General features: G+C 39.7%; 1 long non-coding RNA gene and 1 other non-coding gene across 2 annotated transcripts; both read right to left on the reverse strand.

Annotated features, from left to right (window-relative positions):
• Positions 1-4,429: 4,429 nt before the first annotated feature.
• LOC105924007 lies at positions 4,430-10,432 on the reverse strand. Its single transcript, XR_004929974.1, has 4 exons — positions 9,453-10,432; positions 8,647-8,796; positions 6,553-6,897; positions 4,430-5,273 (listed from the first exon to the last, which is right to left on the reverse strand). It is a non-coding gene; the product is annotated as an uncharacterized LOC105924007 (transcript).
• A 391-nt stretch (positions 10,433-10,823) lies between these two features.
• LOC118561352 lies at positions 10,824-15,766 on the reverse strand. The gene is made up of 3 exons (XR_004929980.1): positions 15,624-15,766; positions 12,671-13,012; positions 10,824-11,299 (listed from the first exon to the last, which is right to left on the reverse strand). It is a non-coding gene; the product is annotated as an uncharacterized LOC118561352 (long non-coding RNA).
• Positions 15,767-25,576: the final 9,810 nt, after the last annotated feature.

Below are 25,576 nucleotides of genomic sequence, written 5' to 3' on the forward strand. Positions count from 1 at the left end.
ATATGAATACTTTATATTGAAAAAATGCCCTATTAGTTAATAGGGTGTTTTCAGCTGACGTCACGCTCACGTGACTACTCAGCACGTCCGCCATATTGGGTGGCAGTCGTTTCGCACCGTTGACCTGCATTGTATGACGCCTTAGGCAGTATTGGAAGTGAACAATGGGGAAAACGTGTTTAATGGTTGGTTGCACGGCCCGTGGAGGTGGAGATCAACGCTCTTTCTATCGCCTACCAGCCGTAATAGTGAATCAGTGTGAAAAAAAAAAAAACAGCTGTCTGAACAACGCCGTCACCTATGGCTGACACGGATATCCAGGTCCGATTTGGACGGTGTTAAGCTGGAATACGCCAGAGTCTGCGGTGCTCACTTTGTCACAGGTAATTAACTGTTAAGTATTTAAAACATATAAGAAGAATATATTAATAATAGGGCTTGGGCGTTATGACTTATTACTTTCCACGGCTGTCATGTTGACTGCCTCCGCCGCCTCTACTGCCTATTACTACCGCGTACTGTACTCCCTCTCTCAGCCGTGTTTTAATTTGGTTAATTTCACCTTAACTTGATTTCAACCATGGTAAACCGTTGCTGTATTGTGGGCTGTAACAGCGCAACACATGATCGCCATGGGAAAAACATAGAAACAGATTAATTTTCCACCGCTTTCCTGCCTGGAGGCGCAACCACGGAGAACAACTGTTAGCGATAACAAAGAGCCGTCGGCTCGCTTGGATCGCGGCTGTAAGTCGACCGAACAAAACTTTCCACAGTATCCCGATGTCAATGAGAGTGTGTTCTAAACGTTTGAAACACATAGCAGCTAGTTAAAAGTACATTACATGCGCGAGTGGTTGTTAGCGCTAACGGTTAGCATGAGCCAGAGCCCGGCTGAGCGCAGCTTACCTTTGAACGAGTTACAGAGATAACAAAGAGATCGTCGGCTCGCTTGGATCGCGGCTGTAAGACCGAACATAACTTTCCACAGTATCCCGATGTCAATGAGAGTGTGTTCTAAACGTTTGAAACACATAGCAGCAAGTTAAAAGTACATTACATGCGCGAGTGGTTGTTAGCACTGACGGTTAGCAACTACTAAACTAGCATGTGCCAGAGCTCGTCTGAGCGCAGCTTACCTTTGAACGAGTTGCTGTGTTCCCACTGTTTGCTGGCTTTATGATCTGCAGCTCCTACCGGCGCCAATACGGTAAATACAACTTAATTGTGCACTGGTCATTGTTCTGCTTAAATAATTAAAGCCGCGAGCGGCGTCGATCGGCCTTGCAGCCAAGCGCCTTCGCGCACCGCCCGCCGCCGGCGGGCGGTGCAACACATTTGCGTCGGATTGTTTACATTTTTACCATCTTATTAAAACTCACCCGTCCACGTATGATGGCGATTTCCTTGATGTACATAACCAGATGTGAACTGGTTGTGAGCCTCTAGATCCTTGTAAGCTCTCATTTCCTCAAGAGTGTGCAGAGGGTTTTCACTGAACACCAGGTAATGCACTATGTCGCCGTGCTCTACATTTGGCCAATCATCTGGATTACGGCTAAACAAGGCACCGTGGAGGGCATACGGGTCCATATGGTCGATCACGGAACATTTCCTCAGATATACGTCCTTATCTGGTCGCTCTAGCGTGCTGGCGTACTTATCCATTCGCGATACGATAATACGTGTAAGACAACTAGAGATAAGGAAGTGTGCCACCCAATATGGCGGACCGGAAGTTGGCCAGTGACGTCAGTGAAAACACCCTATTAAGGAAGCAAATGACGCGGTGAAACACACTGCTTGAAAATAAAATTGATAAAACATCATGGCTGAATTAAATATTTAGTTTTAAATCAGTCTGGAGGAATTAAAATTAACAGCCAATCACTTTTTTCCAAATTTCTTCTGATTTTCTTACATGAAGGAAACACTATTTATTTCGATTCAATCAACTTTATTAATCCAAAAGGGTCATTAGTTAACAGCAGCATGACTACAACAGTAAATACACAAATCACACATTAACAACATACAAGCAGTCAGCATGTGAACATAAACCCCAGAGGATCCACACAGAGCTCTGAGGCTTGATAGCAGAAGGGATGAAAGATGTGGAGCGGTGGTTCATCTTAAACAGAGTATAAAAAGGAGAGACCAGGATACTTTCTGCTTTCTGAGCTTTTTTCTGGTTGTAGAAAACATTAAAGTCTCTGTTTCACACTGATGATTTTAGAACAGATTATTATAATGTTGTTCAGGATAATCCTGTCTTTAACTCTCAGATTGAGAAATCAACTTTCAAAAAAAAACTCTGAATAAAAGAGCAATAAAATCTACACACGATGACCAACGTGACCCCCCCCCCCCCCACACACACACACACACGTTTAATGTACATAGTGAGGACCGTGCCTTGACTTCCTCAGACTTCCATTCATTTTCATACTTTTTATGGCCTGACTCTAACCTAAACCCTAAATGAAACCTTAGTCCTAAATTAAATGGTAAATGGACTGAACTTGTTTAAAGCTTTTCCAGTCATGCTGACCACCCAAAGCCCTGTACACTACAGTCACATTCACCCAGTCTCTCTCACTAACGCACACATCCATAAACAGTCCTAAACTTAACCCCTGACCCAGAATAGTGAGGAGGTTTATATGCTCCTCACTTTACATCTAATTCTCACTTAAATTAACAACAAATGTTCTCACTCAACTGCAAGTAAAAGAACACACACTTTTATCCAAACCTACACAGCTTGTGTCAAACACCTCTGATTCTGGTATGTTTTACTAAACATTTAAATATATTAATACATTTTACCAGAGGTCACCAAAGGTCAACCCCTTCCTGCATTACTCAGATCAAACTTAATGCTCTCAGTCTATTGTGACACATTTGTTCTGGTTTTCTTTTGGAAATAAGGATGAAGTTTAACACCAATCCTACTAGTGTCTAGAACCTGCAGCTTCATGATGTCTATAAAATATTTCTGGTTTTCCAGAATCTTTGTTACCATAATGAACTTTTTAATGAGACAAAGTCTCAGAATTCACCAGATTACACAAAACCTGCAGACACAACATCATGATCTCAGTGACTTGGTGGATAAATTGTAGAATTGAGTTTATTCATCAAAATGTTGAAGCTAACTGCTCAGAGCGTCATTACCGCTGCATCAGGAAGTGTGCGTGTATAAATTTATAAGTTGACCATATAAGGAGTTCCTTTGAATCAGAATTTCTCCTCCAACTTGTTCTGAAGGACGAAGCTCCTGAGTTGATTTCCATCAACTCATGTGGAAACTTTAGTTTCCTCCAGAAAAGAGGTGAGTTTATTCATTATTACATCTTTATATAAATATAAATATCTAGGATTGTGTGCGACTTTATTAAAGGCCTGCTGTGCATCATCTACACTGATTTCAGCTGAACTGTAGAACATGTGGGATTGATGTAAGGAATTTTGGTAGTAATAAGGGAATCAACTGTGTTATAACTAATTACCAAGTTATTCCAACAAAGAGCCTCTAAGTGACAGATTGTGTGAACCAATCAGCAGAGGCTCATCATTCAGATAGATTATTACTGAGGTTAAAGTTGATGTGAGGAAGTTATGTCTTTATGTGATAATGTTGAAGAAATGAAAAGTAAAATTATAAAAGTTATAAAATAATGTTTACTTTTAATAAGATGACTCCTAGAAATATAAAACCTGCCTTTAACATAATCAAGTGCAGCTATAAAAACTTTAAGAACAGCAGATAAGTCATTAATCCATGTATCAAATGTAAATAATGTTCTGTTTTTGTTTAATAAATGTTTCATTTGAGGAAAAACTTGTCATTGTTTGGTTATTTTTTTCCTGGTCAATGTCAAACCGTGTTCAGAGAATGCAACACAATGCTCAAAATAATTACTATATTTAGATTTTCATTACTCTATCAATAACAGACCAGTTTAAAGCATCAAAAACCATTCAAGTGAGTGAAGATGTTATTATAAAGAGAAATATGAACTATTTATTAAAACTAAACATTTCATCCGACTCCACAATCTTTTTCTCTTCACTCCAACCCAGAAACTAACATCTGCTAACCTCACATTTAAAATGGACAGACTGAACTGTTTTTTCATATTTAGAAGTTCTCTTAACATCAGGAATAACGTTTGATATATAATTAGGAAATTAAAGGAACATCATAGAACAGCTGATGAAGGGTTAGAAACCTGAAACAACTTTAAGGTTTCTCATTTTCTAACTCGTTTTCAAAACCTTCAAATCCAAACCTCGCAGATAAAGCTGAGTAAACATTTACTTTAATAAAGATAATTTTTACTGTGCACTGAGCACTGTCTCCACACTGTAGAATGTGTCACTATTTATTTAACGGCCATTTGGAAATTATAGACATCAGAAACGGTTCATAAATAACAATTGAATCAATTTTAAGGCAAGCGTAACGTTTAACAACCTGAATGAGACGTTTCTGTTAAAACAACATTAACAGAGAATAAAGCAGCCATTTGATCCATTACCAGGAGAACCAGAGGAACCAGCGGGTCGGCCCTGAGACCTGAAGTTCTCCTCAGCATGAAGTCAGATAATAACCAGTTAGCTGCTGCTGAAGGCAACTAGAGCTGCACAGTGAGCTGCAGCGGTTCTGCAGAGTGAAATAAGGCATCAGACCCATCAGGCAGATGTGTTCAGTGATGATGAAGATGACATCAGGACACATTTGAAGGTTTAAATACAGAAACTTCTAAAAGTAACAATACTGTAACAGGATCCTGACATTCAGTCTAAAGCTTTACAGAATAACGAGGCAACAAGTCCAGCCTGGAACGGCTTTTAGAGCAGATCTGGACCAGCTGAGGTTCTGCTGGAGGACAGAAACGCTTGATGGAAGAGTTCAGGTTTGATGCTGCAGGTTGAGGAGGAGGAGGAGGAGGAGGAGGAGGATGGTCCTCAGTAAGGCTCTGAAATGTGTCTCATCATCAGCAGAGTGTCGTTTAGGAAGGTTTGTTGCTGTGGTTCTGCAGAACTTCACTTTCAAACTGGACTGAACTAAGCTGATGAGTTTAGAGGCATTGAAGCTTCAGGTTCAGCTGTTTGTTCAGGAGGTCGGTTTGAATTTGATTTCTTTTTACATTTAAAATAAATAGCAAAAACTATGGCAGCTACCAACAACAGACAGCACAACACTCCAATCCCCAGTTTAACCCTCCATCCAACAGATCCATCTTCTTTGCCGTCATCAGGCTCCCCTGTAGAACAGAACCAGATAAATCTCATCAGTGAGGTCAGAGGGGACTGAAGAACATCCTCTGCTCTCTGAAAGCTGCACTAAGACCAGCTGCTTCCTACAGAGTCTCATCATCATCAGAAAACCTCTGACCAGAGGAGCTTTCTAGAAAAGTGTTGGTGGGAAAAGTTTGGAGAAATTCTAGATTTGCTTTTCAAAAACTGAGAAAAGGTAAACTCTGTAGAGGAAAAGCTTGTTACCATGGCCGGGCTGAACTGCTGTACATTGTTTGACTTTCACAGATTTTAGTATTTATAGCAGAATTATGTGTGAATTTACCCTCAGAGGAGTCACTTTCTGACCTACTGGATGTTCTGTTACTCCCAGGTATTAATTTATTTGTTGGCAGAGCTTTAAAAAAATTTGGTTCAGCAATGATAATAACTATTAATAAATGCTCACGGTCAAAAAAGCAACAGACAAACCACGAAGGATAAACAATCAACGACAAACATTTCTTCTAAAGTCAGTAATGTCCTCTACACTGATCACTTTCTACAGGCAGAGAGGCAGAGAACCGCTTCATCAGCATAATTAGAGACAATCGTCTCTTCCAGGAGAACCTGACCTTAGATCCTCATCCTGCAGAGAGTCAGATTCAGCCGGTTAACCTCAGTTTAAAGTTATCAGGTGCATAAAACACACAGAACTTATTTTATCTCAGATCGCGTCTGACCTCCAAGTCGTAAATTTCCACTGGAACGAATGAACAAGTTTGTAATGTAACATCTTGTGATGTTGTCAGAGGGAAGGTGAGCAGCTTCTGGAGGTAAGGGCAGTTTCACTTTGGGACAAATTAAAAACTCTGATTGGTCAGTTAGAGACGAGCTTCCATGATTGATTGACAGGAGGCGTCACATCAATGAGTCTGAGGTAGTGAAGCAGAACTCACTGATTCCAAAGTATTTTATTAGTGCTCCTGGAGAAGTTTGGCTTAACTTATAAATGAGGTGAGGACGAGAAGCGAGAGCAGAACCGTGGAGAGCATGGGGACACGGGAAAGGGAAGCGCGAGGAGGGTCAGATCAGTGGATTATCTCAAATAACGAGTTTTTCGATCACCAATATGGACAAAGTCACATATCCATCAATAACTGCATTAAACTGAAGAGAATTCTCTTTCTAGAGTAGAAAACGCAGGGTAAAAATACTCCGTGCTCTCAGATAAACTAGTTTATGGACCCTCTGGATGTTTCACTCTGATGTCAACTCTGATCTAGAGACTAAAAGGCAACAACTCACCTGGAGGAGGAACTACATCCAGGTTTATGTAGAGAACCGTCTGCCTCCTGTTGGTTGTTTCCGTCTGGATAACTAGACACTCATATGTTCCTCTGTCATCAGTAGAGACGTTCTTCAGAACCAGGGACACGTCTCCTGTCTTAATCTTTCCCTCCTGCAGATCCACCCTGTTCTTAAAGGATGGATGTTGGTTTTCTAGATCAAACTGGTTATTTCTGTAGAGAAGAACATATTCTGACCCCAGATCAGTTCTGCTCCACTCTACAGCAACAACAGGTTTGCTGTCAGGAGTTCTACATGGCAGAATGACGTTCTGTCCAGGTTCTGCTGTGATGTTTGTTGGGTCTGTAAGAAATTACACAAACAGAGAGGTTAGAGGTCATTTATTAAACTGTTGGTTATTAACCAAACAAACCTGATGAAAGAAGAAGCTTTTTACATTAAATCATTGATACTTTAAAGACCTCCCATCAGTCTGAAGGCCAGAGCAACACAACGTTCAGGTCTTAAAGGTTTACCAATACAGTAGGCCTACAGAGAGGACTACAAATCCCAGAATGCACTTGTACATACAAAGACAGTCAAGCACGCAAAGCTGCCATTTAATGACAAACAAACTTTTATAAAGACATTCATCAAAACCAGTCTAGATCTGTGGTTTAAAGTGATTATGTTCAGGTGGATCTAATTCCTGCTCTTCATCAGTTTTATCTGTTCCTCTTTCTTCTCTCATTGTGACCGACATATTTAGCTACAATGGCGCCACCAGCAGACAGCGACAAAGACCATTGATGAGGACATAGATGGGTTTCAATTAACAATCAACTAATCTCCGTGTCTAAGATCAAAATCTCTTTGAACCGAACATTTTTCCAGCGATACTTCACCTGCAGAGGCAGACGAGATGAAGAAGATAGAAGTCAGTTTCAACAGCAGCGAGGTTTTCGCTAAATGGTGCATTTCCTGGTTTCTACTGTCACAAAGTTTAATGTTTTTATCTCAAATCAATAACATGATTTTAACTCAACAAGACACAAACAGCTCAATTTGGCACTCCAAACATCACTAGATTAGCTGTTTTTTGGCCTCTACTAAGAAAATATTTACAGCTCCGAAACTCCGATATCTGACCTCGCTGTTAGATAAGGAAGAAGGAGGAGCTGGATATAAACAAGCGGTGCGTTCCGTTTGTCCTCTGTAGTCGGAGTTACCGACCTCCGAGTCGGAAGATTTAATTGGAATAGACCGTAAAGTCAGTATTACGAGTCTGAAAGTCGGTGTAACAGGATGGTTCCTGACCTCGGCATTCATGATGGTGCTGCTAGCATCGACATTGAGTAAAACTTCATACTTTGACTGTTTCTATTATTTATGTTACTTTTAGTGAGTTTAGCATTCAGTGTTCAGACGGGACGTTTCAGCTCCGTTTATTTGCACAAAATACCGCCTAGAACAGCGTTAATGTCATTGTTATTGTTTTAACAGTAGCCTCTGCTAAACCAGTAATGAAGGATCACCACCAACTGTTGTTTAATTGTTCGTGTTCAACTGAACAGTTTAGCACGACTGAGACCAGTAGCCACTAGTATATGTGTATTTATATCTCATAAGCATTACATTGTTTTAACAAAAAACATATTTTTGGACTATAAGTCCTTTTTTTTCATAGTTTGGCCAATCCTACAACTTATAGTCAGGTACGACTTATGAATGGTAATTCATACTGACCAACATGAACCAAGGAGTAAATATTACCGTCTACAGCCTCAAGACAGGTTGCAACATATTTGCCCTTTTTTCTATGGTTGTGTTATTATGGTAGAGATGTTTTAACCAGCAGAATTATAGAAATGTTATCCTCTGCTAGAAGACATGCAGTCCTAGTGTCTCATGTAAAAAGTAGGCGTACAACTCAGGATGTATAAAATGAACGTTGCCTAACAGACTGAAAATCCACACAAACGTTTGACCTGACATGAAAATGTGTGGCAGCCACAGCAACTATTTTTTATCAATTATAGCAAACAACCAAACACTAAAACCACCCAAATCCACTGAAAACTCTGATTTAGAGGCTAAAAGACAACAACTCACCTGGAGGAGGAACTACATCCAGGTTTATGTAGAGAACCGTCTGCCTGTTGTGGTTTATTTCCGTCTGGATGACTAGACGCTCATATGTTCCTCTGTCATCAGTAGAGACGTTCTTCAGAACCAGAGACACGTCTCCATCCTTAATCTAGTCTGTAGGAGAGAAACAGAGCAGAGAGGTCAGAGGTCATTTATTAAACTGTTGGTTATTAACCAAACAAACCTGATGGTAGAAGAAGAAGCTGCTGCCTGTTACATTAAATCATTGATACTTTAAAGACCTCCCACCAGTCTGAAGGCCAGAGGACCACAACATTCATGTTTTACCAGTAATGTCAGCCTGCAGTGACCTGATCTGCAACTTGTTAGTTTAGAGTTCAGATGCAAATGGAACGCACCAAAACATCTACGACGTGCTTCAAAAATGGAAATAAACTATGTAAATATAAAAGTCGCTTTGGCCCAGAGGTCATGAAGTCACCCAGCCAGCCTCTTATAAAACTTAAAAGATGTTAAAGGTTAATTCTTCAAAAGTTAAACCAGTCCTGTCACCTAAAACTGATGTTAGAGCTCCACCTTTTTAATACTTTTAGTTAAAATGTGCTGGATTTACACTAAGAACATGAAGCTTCCATCAATTTATAAATAATTGTGAAATAGTTTTTACTTTTTACTCTCAGCGCTTCTTTAGAACCACCTTTAGGTCAGACTAGCCTAAATGTTTACCAATACAGTAGGACTACCAACTCTCCCATTAGCGCCTCCAAAAGGCCTCCGCCATTACAGACTAGACAGCTGGACAGCTTTACCTCCAGATTAATGTCTGCTCCAGACATTAAGTCCACATCCAGCAGGGATTCGTCCCTCCAGCTCTTCCGTGTCTCTGCAGTGTTGCTGGAGTCCAGACTGACTGTCCGTGGCGGCTTCAGGACCTCCATGTAGCGACGTGGTGGTAGTCACTCTTCCCGTTAGCCGAAGCTAATGCTAGGCGACACTCACTGTGATCCAGGCCGAGTCCACGCCGCTGCCACCGTGTTTTATTCTTGTTATTTCCTGTCTTGTTCTTGCTCAAAGAGCCCAATGTAGTTGAACAATAACCCAAATGTGTCAGAACTTCATTATTATCGGAAAACTACAAACAGCTCGGTCAGGATATCAACTGCTGTCGGGTAATTCCGACACAGTAACACGTCCGTGTGCAACATTCATATACAATAGTTCCTATTGTTACATCACCACTATGCCACAATAAAGGAGTTTATTATCTTTAACAAGAGTTTTTTTCAGGGATGAACAAAACAAAGTGTTTCTTCAGGCATACTTTGTTCTCCTGTCCTTCCCATGGGACGCACATCCCTGCAGACTCACACCAAACTCAGATGAGGGTCACCAATAATCTAAAGCGCCCCTAGTGGATGGAGGCCTTACTGCAGCAGGTCTGGCTCCAACCAACAGCTACTGTCTCAGGTCACTGTCATCAATAAAATTTGCTCTGAGATGTTGGGCCTTAAGCTTCAGGGGCCCCAGGCAGGGAAGGTCTGAACAGCAGGAACAATGTTGGATTTATCATTAGGAAATGAAAGTAGCGTCATACAAACAGCTGATGAAGGCTCAGAAACCTGAAACAACTTCAAGGTTTCTCATTTTCTAACAAGTTGGAGTTGAAGACATGATTATGGTTAGAAAACATAAATCAAAAACCTGAAAAGTTAAGAAGAAAAAAAACTTACAGAAGAAAATCAGGAAACATTTACTTTAATAAAGATTATTTTTACTGTGCACTGAGCACTGTCTCTCCACACTGTAGAATGTGTCACTATTTATTTAACGGCCATTTGGAAATTATAGACATCAGAAATGGTTCATAAATAACAATTTAATGGATTTTAAGGCAAGCGTAACATTTAACAACCTGAATGAGACGTTTCTGTTAAAACAACATTCAGCAGAGAATAAAGCAGCCATTTGATCCATTACCAGGAGAACCAGAGGAACCAGCGGGTCGGCCCTGAGACCTGAAGTTCTCCTCAGCATGAAGTCAGATAATAACCAGTTAGCTGCTGCTGAAGGCAACTAGAGCTGCACAGTGAGCCGCAGCGGTTCTGCAGAGTGAAATAAGGCATCGCACCCATCAGGCAGATGTGTTCAGTGATGATGAAGATGAAATCAGGACACATTTGAAGGTTTAAATACAGAAACTTCTAAAAGTAACAATACTGTAACAGGATCCTGACATTCAGTCTAAAGCTTTACAGAATAACGAGGCAACAAGTCCAGCCTGGAACGGCTTTTAGAGCAGATCTGGACCAGCTGAGGTTCTGCTGGAGGACAGAAACGCTTGATGGCAGAGTTCAGGTTTGATGCTGCAGGTTGAGGAGGAGGAGGAAGAGGATGATGAGGATGATGAGGATGAGGAGGAGGAGGTTGGTCCTGATGAGGAGGACCAACTAAGCTGATGAGTTTAGAGGCTTTAAAGCTTCAGGTCCAGCTACTGTTTCAAGAGGCCTGTTTGGATGTGATTTCTTTTTACGTTTTTTACAGATACAAACAACAATAGCAATTACAATTAGAATCATGACAACAGCTACAACAACTCCAGCCACCACTTCAACTGACCATCGACCAGGTCCACCTTTGCTTCCGTCATCAGACTCCCCTGTAGAACAGAAACAGAGAAATCTCATCAGTGAGGTCAGAGGGGACTGAAGAACATCCTCTACTGCTCTCTGAAAGCTGCACTAAGACCAGCTGCTTCCTACAGAGTCTCATCATCATCATAATCAGGAAACCTCTGACCAGAGGAGCTTTCTAGAAAAGTGATGGTAGGAAAAGTCTGAGTTTGAAGAAATTCTGGATTTCCTTTTAAAAAACACAGAGAAAAGTTAAAATCTGAGTATATCGTTATGGTAACAAGCTTTTCTTCAAAAAAATATGTATATACACACATATATATATATATACATACACATATGTATATACACACATATATATATATATACATACACACACACACATATATATATATATATATATATATATATATACATACATACATACATACATACATACATATAACATATATGTATATGTGTATGTATGTGTGTGTGTGTGTATATATAAATATATATGTATTTATGTATGTGTGGATGTACCATCAAGGAATCAATATATATATATATATATATATATATATATATATATATATATATATATATATATATATATATCTTGAGTTTGGCAAGATAAAAGTGCTATCTTGCCAAACTCACCCTACCGCCTCGCCAACATTCAAAAAAATAAAATAAAATAAAAGTTTCTCCTGGCTGGGCTGAACTGTTGTAACACATGGTTTCACTTTCACAGTCCTTACATTTTATAGCTGAATTATGTGTGGATTTACATCAGAGGAGTTTTTTCTGACCTACAGGATGTGCTGTTACTCCCAGGTAACATGGTTTCATGTTAAAAATTCTCTGTTGGTCACACATAACTATAACAGCAGCATTTCTTCTAAAAACAGTAATCAGCACTGGCTGCTTTCTTCATGCAGAGAACCGGGGAACCGCTTCCTCAGCATTATTACTCGTACCTTCCAGTAGAACCTGACCTCAGATCCTCATCCTGCAGAGTCAGACTGTCGTTACCCGGCTACCCTCGGTTTAACGTAGGGCTGCACAATTGATCGCATTTTCAATATAATCGCTATTTAAAAAAAATCTAATTTCCAAATCGCAGACGTCTGCAATTTTTGGCTATGTGACAATTAGTGAATCGGATCCTTTAGGTGTCGGTAAAAAGTTTAAAGCTGGTTTGTTCCACATGGAAGGGAAGACAGTTGCAGCAGTGAGATAATCTAATTGTTAGATGCACTTTTATGTTCAACAAGGAGGGTTTCCACAGGCAGGGCTAAAATCCTCTGAGCTCTCAGATAAACTAGATTCTGGACCTTCTGGATGTTTCACTCTGCCGTCAACAACCAGGCAGCTGCTGGAAACTCTGATTTAGAGACTAAAAGACAGCAACTCACCTGGAGGAACTACATCCAGGTTTATCAAGAGAACCGTGTCCCTCCTGCTGTTTGTTACCGTCTGAACGACTAGACACTTATATGTTCCTCTGTCATCAGTAGAGACGTTCTTCAGAACCAGGGAGGCGTCTCCTGTCTTAATCTCTGCCTCCTGCAGATCTACCCGGTTCTTAAAGGATGGATGCTGGTTTTCTAGATCAGAGTGGTTATTTCTGTAGAGAATAACATATTCTGATCCCAGATCAGTTCTGCTCCACTCTATGACAATAACAGGTTTACTGTAAGGAGCTCTACATGGCAGAGTGATGTTCTGTCCTGGTTCTGCTGTGACGTTTGTTGGATCTGTAAGAAATTACACAGGCAGAGAGGTCAGAGTTAATTTATAAAACTGTTGGTTATTAACCAAACAAACCTGATGGAAGAAGAAGAAGAAGAAGAAGAAGAAGACTTTTTTTTTTTACTTTTAACAAAACTTTAATTACAAAACGCCAGACAATTAAACAATTGAGTTAAAACCAAGTGTCATTTACATAAAATTCTTAAATAAGAAGCTTGTTAAATTGAAGTTCTTTTCTTTCAGACACTTCACATAAAATCTTTTTAAAACCCCACAACTGCATAAAATCCTCCATGTTCTGCGTGGCTCTGTGGAAGTGAAACTCCAGCCTAATTCTGGCTTTAACGTTGCACTTCCACAGAGCCACAGCATCAAGGTGAGGTCCTCCCTGCAGTCTGTCTCTACGGGACAAATAAATAGCCATCTTCGCCTCACTGATTAAAAAGTTTAAAAGTCTGGCATTTGCCTTATTACTTTTATTTTGGCACACTCCTCCAATAAATAAAGAAGTAGTAAAAACAGTGCCAAAGAGACTAAAAACATTTGTTAAAAGGCTAAAAATGGTCTTTAGTCTGTTACAGTCCATAAAAACATGAAAAACATTCTCAGACAGACTGCAGAAAGGACACTCATTTAAAACAGCCCGATTAATAACGGATAAAAAAGAGTTTGTGGCGATGGCACCGTGTAAAATCCTCCATTGGAGATCACCAGTTCTCTTTTTAATTGGAGGCTTATATAAAGTCCTCCACTAGGGGTGCTCTACCAGCAAGTCTATCAGTCCATACACAGACTGCGCGGTTCTCGAAATGTCTTCGATTTATCGCTTTGGAGCAAACTCTATAAACAGTTTTCTGATCCATAGTGGATAAAACCTTACCTGACTCCGCCAGATAGATTTGCTCCGCATATCCATCTGGAAACCTTCCTTTGAAGTAATTTTGGGAAGGGGCGAAAATACTGGTCAGCTGATTGGCCTATGTTGGTGATAGACGGGCCAAATGAACCAATCAGATTCGTCGTCGTTCGTAACAGAGCGACGACGAAAACACAACCACAAGCCAAGCTACTCTTGCTGCTGCAGGTAAAGGCTCGTTAGCTCAGCAGAGAAATACTCTGTAATTCCGATAAAACTTGCTCTATAGCCACGCTAACGCTAGTTTCATCGGCTGAAGCCGCCATGTTCTTTAGACTGAACTGTCGCGCTTCTCGTTGCGTCACACCTCAACCCGCCTCAAAGCCAACGCTGATTGGACATTCGTTTGGTGAACGGCTCCAAATTTTCTTTAACGGAGGGTAGCCAGACTGATCTGCGAGTGAAACCTTGAAAGCTCGCGAGATCAGGATGGTCTCACGAGGCTAGATAAAACCATCTTCTGTGGGTCCAGGCTGGAGAGCAGAGGTCCACTCACTGAGCTATATTATACACTGGAGTGCTAATCGCCCGCTGTTAGAACGAGTCACTTTGAAGCCACCAGCCGCCATATTGGTACTCCCTATTTTCCCCCAGTAACTAGGGAATATGTGCGCTACAGCATCGAATAACGAGGATTTTCTCATGTTCGGGGGGGGGGCTTAAAACTTTTAAAATGTCTAATGCCATATACTTTTATGTTATGTTCTAAAACTATAAAGTACTGAGAAAGTCATGTGCTGAAATATTTAGCATTTTATTAATTCAAATATACATATATAACATTTATAAATATATAAATAACAATATACAAAAACATATATTTACATATATGTATATATATATATATATACATATATACATATACACATATTTATATATACATATATGTATATTTAATATGAATAACATGTAAAATATTTCAGCACCTAATTTCCTAGTAGTTGATAATGTTAGTATATCCACTGTCTGTAGAATTACCTGTGAAACGTTTTCACACAGCCAGAAAACTGCTTGTTGTTGCAACCAAATCCTGTGGGATTCTGTGAGAGTAGGGAGGAGCAAGATGGCGGCCAGTGACTTCAGTTTTTCGCCAAAATCAGCACTCCAGTGTATAATATAGCTCAGTGGGTCCACTTCTCTCCGGGAACCCAGGAAGAAGAAGAAGAAGAAGAAGAAGAAGAAGAAGAAGAAGAAGAAGAAGAAGAAGAAGAAGAAGAAGAAGAAGAAGAAGAAGAAGAAACTGCTTTTTAACATTAAATCATTGATACTTTAAAGACCTCCCATCAGTCTGAAGGCCAGGGCACCACAACGTTCATGTCTTAAAGGTTTACCAATACTGTAGGACTACAGACAGGACTACAAATCCCAGAATGCACTTGCACATACAAAGACAGTTAAGGACGCAAAGCTGCCATTTAATGACAAACAAACTTTTTATGAAGACCTTCATCAAAACCAGTCTAGATCTGTGGTTTAAAGTGATTTTCTTCAGGTGGATCTAATTCCTGCTCTTCATCAGTTTTATCTGTTCCTCTTTCTTCTCTCATTGTGACCGACATGTTTAGCTACAATGACGCCACCAGCACAGAGCGACAAAGACCATTGATGAGGACATAGATGGTTTACATCAACAATCAAGTAATCTCTATGTCTAAGATCAAAATCTCTTTGAACCAAACATTTTTACAGTGATACTTCACCTGAAGCGTCAGACAAGATGAAAATGGCAGTCAGTTTCAGCAGCAGCGAGGCCGTCGCTAAATGATCCATTTCCTGGACTTGGGTAAAGTTAGAAAGATATTCACAGATTCGGCTTTTCCGGATCAATAACTCATCTGTGGATGATTTATTCTACAAAACACCGCACTGCAACCACAGCAAGGCAGACAGTCAGCTACAACCGTAGTTTCCTCAAAACGAGTCTCCCACCGCGCAGGGAGAATTACATTGGACCCAATGCAGAGCTCGCGGCTCCGCAGATGCTTAGGGACCGTCTGCAAGTTGCAACCCCAGAAACATAATCACAGAGAAATATTCAACAGCGTCACCAAGGAGAGGTGGATTATTATCAAATTCATTTCATATGTATCTGATCTCATGTATATCATACCACATTTATTGGATTTGAAAATAATACATTTTTTGAGGAATTTCCCAAAGCCTGAATGACAAATGGCACCTCTATTTTACTATTAGACTAAGTATAAAATGAGCAATGACTACACCTTATATCATTGTAGTGCCACCAAACTCATCATACACATAGATAACCTCATCTAGTTTATACTACAACTTTTACTTTGGGAAAATGTGCTAAATAAAATGTTTTAAGATTTTTTAATTGTTATTACAAGCATATAATAGCCAATAAGTACAGTATAGACCATTATAGTGCCACCAAACTTGTATTACACATAGATAACCTCATCTAGTTCATACTACAACTCTTACTTTGGGAGAATGTGCTAAACTCTATTTTTTGACAATTTTTATTTTTATTACAAGCATATAATAGCCAATAGGTACAGTATCATTGTAGTGCCACCAAACTCATCATACACATAGATAACCTCATCTAGTTCATACTACAACTCTTACTTTGGGAAAATGTGCTAAACTTTATTTTTTGAGATTTTTTCTTTGTTATTATTTTATTTTAATTTAATTCACTTTTTTTATAGCGCCAATTCATGAAACATGTCATCTAAAGGCACTTACCCAAGTCAAGTTCAATCAGATTGAGTCACATTATAAAGATTGGTCGAAAAATGTCCTATATAAAAAGGAAATAAAATCCATTTCTATTAACAGAAAGTATGCATGCAGTATTGCACTTTCTACAAGACAGTATAGGAACTTTCACTTATTCACAACTACAGGCAATAAGGCTTAAAGTACCTGAAACTCACAATTAAGAATCATTTTAAATACACTAAGAATAGCTGGCCATGTATTCTTTATGTTCGAAGCCTTTTTATAGCTCTTTTATGATTTGCTTTAATGCAATAATTTAAAAAGTTTAGCTTTTTGCTCCAGTCAACTGTCAAAATGGAAACAAAATGTTAGTCATTAAAAACCAAACATACTAAAAAAAAATAGCATCTTAAAGCCTGGGATGTTATTGCAAAGTAGCTTTAGTGGAAAAGCATGCAGATTATTATTCACACTAAAGTGTATGGAATCATCTGCCAGAAGGAATTTTCTGCTTTTATCAAATATGTAATAAAACATAAATTGCACCAAAACAGGCGGACATATGCATGACCCTTAGAGCTCAGACAGCAAAAATCCCAGATTTCAGCTCTCCGACTGGTGCAAGCATGTCCCCACACTGAGGTGTTAACCACTGGAGAACCCAGTTTAACCGAATAATATTTACACAGAACCAAGGCTCGGGTGCTCGGGAGAATACTTACTACTTATAAGCGTATAATTACCAATAAGTACACTATAGATCATTACAGTACCACCAAACTTGTAGAATACATAGTTTACTGAATATCGCTTTATGTCTTGTTTCCGGCATGATATTGAGGGAGACTTCCGTGGGAATTGCCTGATGTGAGGTCAACAGAGCTGCAAGGTCCACATCACTACAACACGCTCAGTAACAGTCAGCAATAGTTACTCTGAGATTCTCTTGTTGGTGTACAAGGTGTGTCTTTGATTGGAATCTGTGCTGGGATCATTTCAGTGCATTCAGTGTGGAACCATCATCCACAAGTTTCACACTGTATCTACAGCATCGGGATAAACATGTGTGTCATTGTAAAACTTTGGACATAAAGAAATTTACAGCAGTCTTACCTTTTTTTTAACCTACCCATTGTCTTAAAAAGCTTGTAACATAAGGAAAGTAAAATGCAAAGCTGAGGCCCTACAAGAATGCTGTACGATATCAAAGACTATAAAGTACTTAAATATTTTACTAAATATATATTACTAACAATATTATCCAAATACAAGTGAAATGAAAACGAGCTTGTTGAAGTCTAAATCTAAAATGTCTAACATGGCCAACAGTTACGTATGTAGCTAAAGAAAGGTTAAATTAATGTAGCATTGAATCAGGTCAAAAGCTTCAGCTCACAATCGAAACTGAATTTAACCTGGCATATAAACATTTATCATTCATTACAACTATCAAAATGACAAGGAAAAGAAAAATGGTTTGACTTACCGTGGAAATTCTGTTGATATTTCAACTTCCTCGTAATCTGTTTTTCCGCTAAACTGTAAAAGATTATTGCTCTACTGACCTTAATTGATGGCTGATCATGATTGGCTGGGACTTCATTACACTAAGCATCTAATTGGTCTGATTGTGTCTGGTGGTGTGGTTGCACGGCAGTGGCCATGAGGTAAAAACTCAATACCAGCACATTTAATCAAATAAATGAAATAACTAACCAAACCTCAAACATCTTTGAAATAAAGTAAAAATCAATGACAACACATGAAAATGTCATGTTTTTAGACTCTATGTTGACTTTTAGTTAATGTTATACCTGTAAAGAAAAAAATAAATTGTGAAAATGGTTTCCAGGGCAAGAGTGTTGGCTTCGGGATACCTGCAGTTCAAACTGAGTACTGCTAATAAAAACGATGGAGAAAGATTTGTAATATTTTTTATGTAAAATTATTCCTCAGAATTGAGAGTCAAAATTCACAAGCCAAGTGTTGCTGTGTAAATAAATCTGATAAGGTGTAGATGTGATTTTTGTCATCCTACAACTTATTCAATTCAATTCAATTTTATTTATATAGCGCCAAATCATGAAACATGTCATCTCAAGGCACTTTACAAAGTCAAGTTCAATCATATTATACAGATTGGGTCAGATTATACAGATTGGTCAAAAATGTCCTATATAAGGAAACCAGTTGATTGCATCAAAGTCCAGACAAGCAGCATTCACTCCTGGGGAACCGTAGAGCCACAGGGAGAGTCGTCTGCATTGTACATGGCTTTGCTGCAATCCCTCATACTGAGCAAGCATGAAGCGACAGTGGAAAGAAAAACCACCCATTAACGGGAAGGAAAACCTCCGGCAGAACCGGGCTCAGTATGAACGGTCATCTGCCTCGACCGACTGGGGTTACAGAAGACAGAGCAGAGACACAACAAGAGAGACAAAAAAGCACAGAAGCACACATTGATCTAGTAATCTGTTCTACATTAGATGGTAGTAACGGGTGAGCCGTCTTCTCTGGATGATGTCACAGTTAACAGAACGCCAGACCAGGTGTACCTTCTATGAAGAAAAAGAGAGAGAACAGAAAGTTAAAAGCTGAAATGACGACAGTCATTTCAATGTAATACAATGCAAAACTGGAGAACAGTAGACTGAAGAGCAGTAGAAATCAGTAGAGTGAGAAAAATAGACCCTGATGTCCTCCAGCAGCCTAAGCCTATCACAGCACAACTATAGAGATAGCTTAGGGTATGAGCCACTCTAACTATAAGCTTTGTCAAAAAGGAAAGTTTTAACATTAGTCTTAAAAGTAGACGGGGTGTCTGCCTCACGGACCAAAACTGGGAGTTGGTTCCACAGGAGAGGAGCCTGATAGCTAAAGGATCTGCCTCCCATTCTACTTTTAGAGACTCTAGGAACCACCAGCAGACCTGCAGTCTGAGAGCGAAGTGCTCTGTTAGGAACATACGGGGTAATCAGAGCTCTGATATATGATGCAGCTTGATTATTAAGGGCTTTATACGTTAGAAGAAGAATTTTAAATTCTATTCTTGATTTAACAGGAAGTCAATGAAGGGAAGCTAAAACAGGAGAAATATGATCCCTCTTGTTGATTTTCATCAGAACTCTTGCTGCAGCATTTTGGATCAGCTGAAGTATTTGAACTGCATTTTGTGGACTTCCTGATAGTAAAGAATTACAATAGTCCAGCCTTGAAGTAACAAATGCATGGACCAGTTTTTCAGCATCACTCCTAGACAGAATGTTTCTAATTTTGGTGATATTCCTGAGGTGAAAAAAGGAAACTCTGGAAACCTGTTTAATATGGGATTTAAATGACATGTCTTGGTCGAAAATAACACCAAGATTTTTAACTTTATTACCAGAGGCCAAGTTAATGCCATCCAGATTAAGTGATTGATTAAGAACTTTATTTTTTGAAGAACTTTTTTATAAAAGTTACTTTGTGGATGATGATAATACTTTATCTGCGACAGACTGGCGACCTGTCCAGGGTCTACCCCGCCTCTTGCCCAGTGAACGCTGGAGATAGACACCAGCACCCCCCACGACCCCATGAGGGATAAAGCGGGTCAGAAAATGGATGGACGGATGGATGGATAAAAGTTTCTGCCCTTAATGTTACATGGAGAATATTAGAAATATCTGTGGCCCATCTTCCCAAAGTAAGAGTTGTAGTATGAACTAGATGAGGTTATCTATGTATACTACAAGTTTGGTAGCACTGCAATGATCTATACTGTACCTATTGGCTATTATATGCTTGTAATAACAATAAAAATTGTCAAAAAATAGAGTTTAGCACATTTTCCCAAAGTAAGAGTTGTAGTATAAACTAGATGAGGTTATCTATGTGTATGATGAGTTTGGTGGCACTACAATGATATAAGGTGTAGTCATTGCTCATTTTATACTTAGTCTAATAGTAAAATAGAGGTGCCATTTGTCATTCAGGCTTTGGGAAATTCCTCAAAAAATGTATTATTTTCAAATCCAATAAATGTGGTATGATATACATGAGATCAGATACATATGAAATGAATTTGATAATAATCCACCTCTCCTTGGTGACGCTTTTGAATATTTCTCTATGATTATGTTTCTGGGGTAGCAACTTGCACACGGTCCCTAAGCATCTGCGGAGCAGCGAGCTCTGCATAGGGTCCAATGTAATTCTCCCTGCGCGGTGGGAGACTCGTTTTGAGGAAACTACGGTTGTAGCTGACTGTCTGCCTTGCTGTGGTTGCAGTGCGGTGTTTTGTAGAATAAATCATCCACAGATGAGTTATTGATCCGGAAAAGCCGAATCTGTGAATATCTTTCTAACTTTACCCAAGTCATTTCCTGGTTTCTACCGCCCCATGGTTTCATGTATTTAAAATATGATAATATTATGATTTTAACTCAACAAACACGCAACAAACAGTTTTTGGCACTCTAAACCTCACTAGATTAGCTGTTTGTTTGGTCTCTAATAAAGAAAATATTTACAGCTCTGACACCCCGATAACTGACCTCGCTGTTAGATACGGAAGAAGGCGGAGTTTGATGAAGACAAGCGGTGCGTTCCATTTGTCCTCGGTAGTCGGAGTTATCGACCTCCGTGTTACAAGATTTAACTAGAATGATTCCTAAAGTCGGTATTACGAGTCTGAAAGTCGGTGTAACAGACTCGCCATTCATGATGGTGCTGCTAGCAGCGACACTGAGTAAAACCTCATAATTCCACTGTTATTAGCTTTTTATTACTTATGTATCATTTAGTGAGTCATGCAGATGCTACTTTTCAGTGTTCATCAGACGGGATGTTTCAGCTCCGTTTATTTGCAGAGAATACCACCTAGAACAGCGTTAATGTCATTGTTATTGTTTTAACAGTATCCTTTTGTTGTGCCAGAATATTCAAGCCATGATGAGAGAATTAATGAGAGATTGAATTCTGAACATGTACCATGGGGGATTCACCACTAGGGTGGCCATACATCCGGTTTTAAGACGGACAGTCCGGTTTTTAAAAGGTCTGTCCATCATCCGCCGTTGCTTTGAGACGGACGCCCATTTGTAAAAAGTATACATATATAGGAGCAAATTCTAAAAATTATATACACTTAAATAAAAAAAAGAATTCCATAATAATCCACTGTGGCAGATTCCATCAATCCATCTGTTTTCTGACATGCATATCCCTCATGGTATCGCGAGGTTGTGGCAGATTATTGGATGAAATTGTTAAATAAATATGAGACAATTTAGTGGTCAACGGTACTGAACGGTAATCAAATCAGCAATGTGTACGTGCTGACATCAGCTCAGCAGCTGGTAGTCCAACGGAACCGAGCGCACCTGCAGACCGCAAAAATGCCTAAACGGAAGACAACATTTAATCCTGAATGGACCAAAGACTATGGATTTATATCTAAAAGCAGGAAGGATGATTCTCATGCATATTGTATGCTGTGTCGATGTGACGTGGATAGGAGCAGTAAAGGTAAAGGTGCAATCGATCGACATGTTAGCACAGACAAGCACAGGAGCAACAATCGAAGTGCGGGAACCTCTTCACTTTTTTCCTTTTGCCACAAAGCCACGTCTCCACAGGATGACAAAATATCGGCTGCAGAACTTTGCAAAGTGTATCACGCCGTCAAGCATCACCAATCATACCGGAGTGTAGACTGTGGAGTAAAAGTGGACAGAGAAATCTACAACGACTCATAAATAGCCAAAGGGGTAACCTGTGGAAAAACGAAAGCTAAAGCTTTGTGTGAAAATGTTCTGGCGCCTTACTCCATCCAGGCGCGTTTGAACTACATAAAAGAAAACAATCTGCATTATTCACTGGCGACTGATGCATCAAACAAAGGTACGATTGTAAGTGTTCCCCCATCCTATTGAGATATTTCCACTTTAAGGCTGGTGTGAACCACGCTTTCCTCGATTTCTACAGCGACAGTAGTGAAACATCGGAAGCTATAACAAATCAGCAAATGACAAAACTCCAGGTGTCTGGTCTGGATTTGGAAAAAATGTCAGCATATACAGCAGACAACGCAAGTGTGAACTTTGGAAAACACAACAGTGTTTATCAAAAGCTGAAAGCAGCTCAAAGTGACGTGCTTGCTGCCAACTGTTTAGCGCATATTTTGCACAATACAACAAGATATGCGGCTGGCAACTTGGATATAGACATTGAAAATGTTGTGTTAAAAGTTTACAGCCATTTTAGTATCTCAGCCAGCAGAACAGCGCAGCTGAAAGACTTTTGTGAGTTTGTGGAAGTGGATGAGTGCAACCTGCTGCGGCACGTCATCACAAGGTGGCTGTCTCTGTTGCCGGCCGTCGACCGAATGCTAAAGTGTTGGAAGCCTCTGACCAGCTACTTTCAGACCCTGGGTGAAGAAGAATGTCCTAAGAGTTTGTGGAGGTGCTTTGCAGAGGACAGCACTGAAGTGTCTGAGATGTATTTCCTTTTCCTCAGTCACATTCTTAAGGTGTTCTCAGACTGCATTGAAGCACTAGAGGCCAAATCATTCAGCATCACCTCAGTCTTTAAAGTGATGACTGAACTTAAAGCGAAACTTGAGGAGGCTGAAGGACCATTTTTTCGGCTTTGCTGTAAACACCAGACTTAATCAACTAACACCTGATTTTACAACGAAATGTGAAGCTGATTTTAGTCAGTTCTATGAAAGAGCACTGTAATATTTGAGTGAGAGGTATGACTTCTCTGAGAACAGCTTTCACAGCAAAATGTCAAAGCTTGGCCTCACAACTGCTGTGTCCTATGAAGAGTACAGTGATGCAGTCCAGGCATGCAAACTGAAAAACATTGATATGGATGGACTGTATGAGGGATATGACATGGTGGAAGGTATCCTCAGCTCCCCAGAAGTGGAAGGTTGCCACGGTGAGGAGCGATATCTGAAACTGTTTTCCAAAGCTGACGTTCCACTGGTAAACCTAAGAAAAGTCAGTGCCTACATCTTCTCCATTCCATGCAGCAATGCACATACAGAGCGTGTCTGTAAGAGCCATATGATTGAAATTAGTAATTATTGATGTGACGGGAGCTCATGATTTGGTGTGGGGGTGATGGGTGTGTCTGGAGGGGCGTGACTGTCACCAAGATATGAATGGGAGCCAAACGCCGCGCGCTGGTTTGTATGTATGAGGAAGTGGGTGCGTGGGTGTAGGTCGTAATTTCTGTTGACCGTGCTATAATGTCGCTTATTGTTGGCAACAACGAATGGGTTTAGCCTGGTCAGTATGTGTCAGTATCTGTAAAGTAGAAGCATAGCTGTCAAGTGGAATAAACGGATAATTGCAACCACCAGAAGCGATTTGGAGTTTATTGAAGCACGTGTCAGACAGAGAGGAAGTCACCACGTCAGCCCAAGTGCGGCCCTCTACAAACTCATTAGTTTGCCGCACATCTATCATCAACAGAAAGACAATCGAATGAGCGGCTCATTGGAAAGACAAGTCTGGATTCTTCGTCTTTGCTTGGAACAGTTTGGAAGCGGTAATGGCGCACGCAGCGCAGCGTTATCAATTAATTGAATGAGATTCCTTCACTGCAGCTCAATCAAGTCCGCTGGAACTGAGGTATGGACAAATACACACGCATTGAGTCTCTTTGTTTGAAGAGGAATTGTTAAAGACAAACAACGGGAAATGGAGTCAGCTGGATTTAAATCGAGTTCCGTTGTAAGCAGTAATGATGAAAAAAGACGATCAAAATGAACTTAAAGCATTACAAAATAAAATTGAGAAGCTTCAAAAGGATCTCAAAGCAAAGGTTCATAAAATTAAAGGAGAAATAAACATTATTAAAGAACTTATGAAAAATGAAACAAATCTTGAGAGTGTTCAGTCTCACTGTGATGATTTAAAACTATTGCTTGAAAATGCAAATCAGCTGTATGAGTCTGTTATTCCACTGTTTCCTGCTGAAGAACAAGAAAAACAAAACACCTGGTTTTTAAGCTTGAGTAAATATAATTATGAATTCATACAGGAAGTTGGAAAATGGCTATCAAGAGGAGAACAGTTCAACAAAGCAGCTCAAGTGAGTGAAGAAGCTGAATTACAACAGGCTCAATTGGCCAGTGTTGAATCCTGTGTGAATAAAGAGCTTAATGCACCTTTAGTTTCTCAGCATGTAGAGTGTGATGAAAATGCTGATGTTGAGGATGATGTTAAGCCAAGCGACAGTGTTTCTAATGTTGAGAGCAGAAGGTCTAGAGGAAGTCGTTCATCAAGAATTAAGTCCTCTGTGTCTTCTATATCTTCAGCTCGTGTTAAAGCAGAAGCAGATATGGCTGCATTAAAGGCACGACACAAGCTGTTGAAACAAAAACATGCTTTGGAGGAGCAGGAGGAACAACTAAGGAAAAAGAAAGAAGAAATGGATTTCGAGATTGAAATTGCAGCCTCTATGGCTAAAGTTAAAGTGTTTCAGGGCTCTATTTGTTCTCAAGTAACTAGTGCTGCACAGATTGGATCTGATGGCATGAATTCATATGCTGAGCATGAAAATAGAAGATCTCAAATGCTGAATGTTGATGCAGATATATTTGTACCTACAGCAGCTGGAACTGATGGTCATGATAAAGCTCCAACCTTTCAGTCCTATTCTCATTTGGGTGCACAACCTAAAGACACAAAGGTTAGACAAAATCCAGACACATTGACTGACCAGGTGAAGACAAAACCAACACGAGTTGAAATTCCAACAGATCAAATGTTACATCAAGCTCAGCCGCAATCATCACATCATAAAAATGTATTATCAGTTGATGAAAATAAACAACTGTTAAGTGTATTGGAAAGGCAGAATGAAATTACAAGCTTGCTTGTAAATCAACAATCTTTATTTTTTCTGCCAAAACGAGACATACCAATATTTGATGGTGATCCACTCCAATTTAAGACAT

Source organism: Fundulus heteroclitus, unplaced genomic scaffold, assembly GCF_011125445.2.
Source record: "Fundulus heteroclitus isolate FHET01 unplaced genomic scaffold, MU-UCD_Fhet_4.1 scaffold_62, whole genome shotgun sequence".
In the NCBI taxonomy this organism is placed as follows: domain Eukaryota; kingdom Metazoa; phylum Chordata; class Actinopteri; order Cyprinodontiformes; family Fundulidae; genus Fundulus; species Fundulus heteroclitus.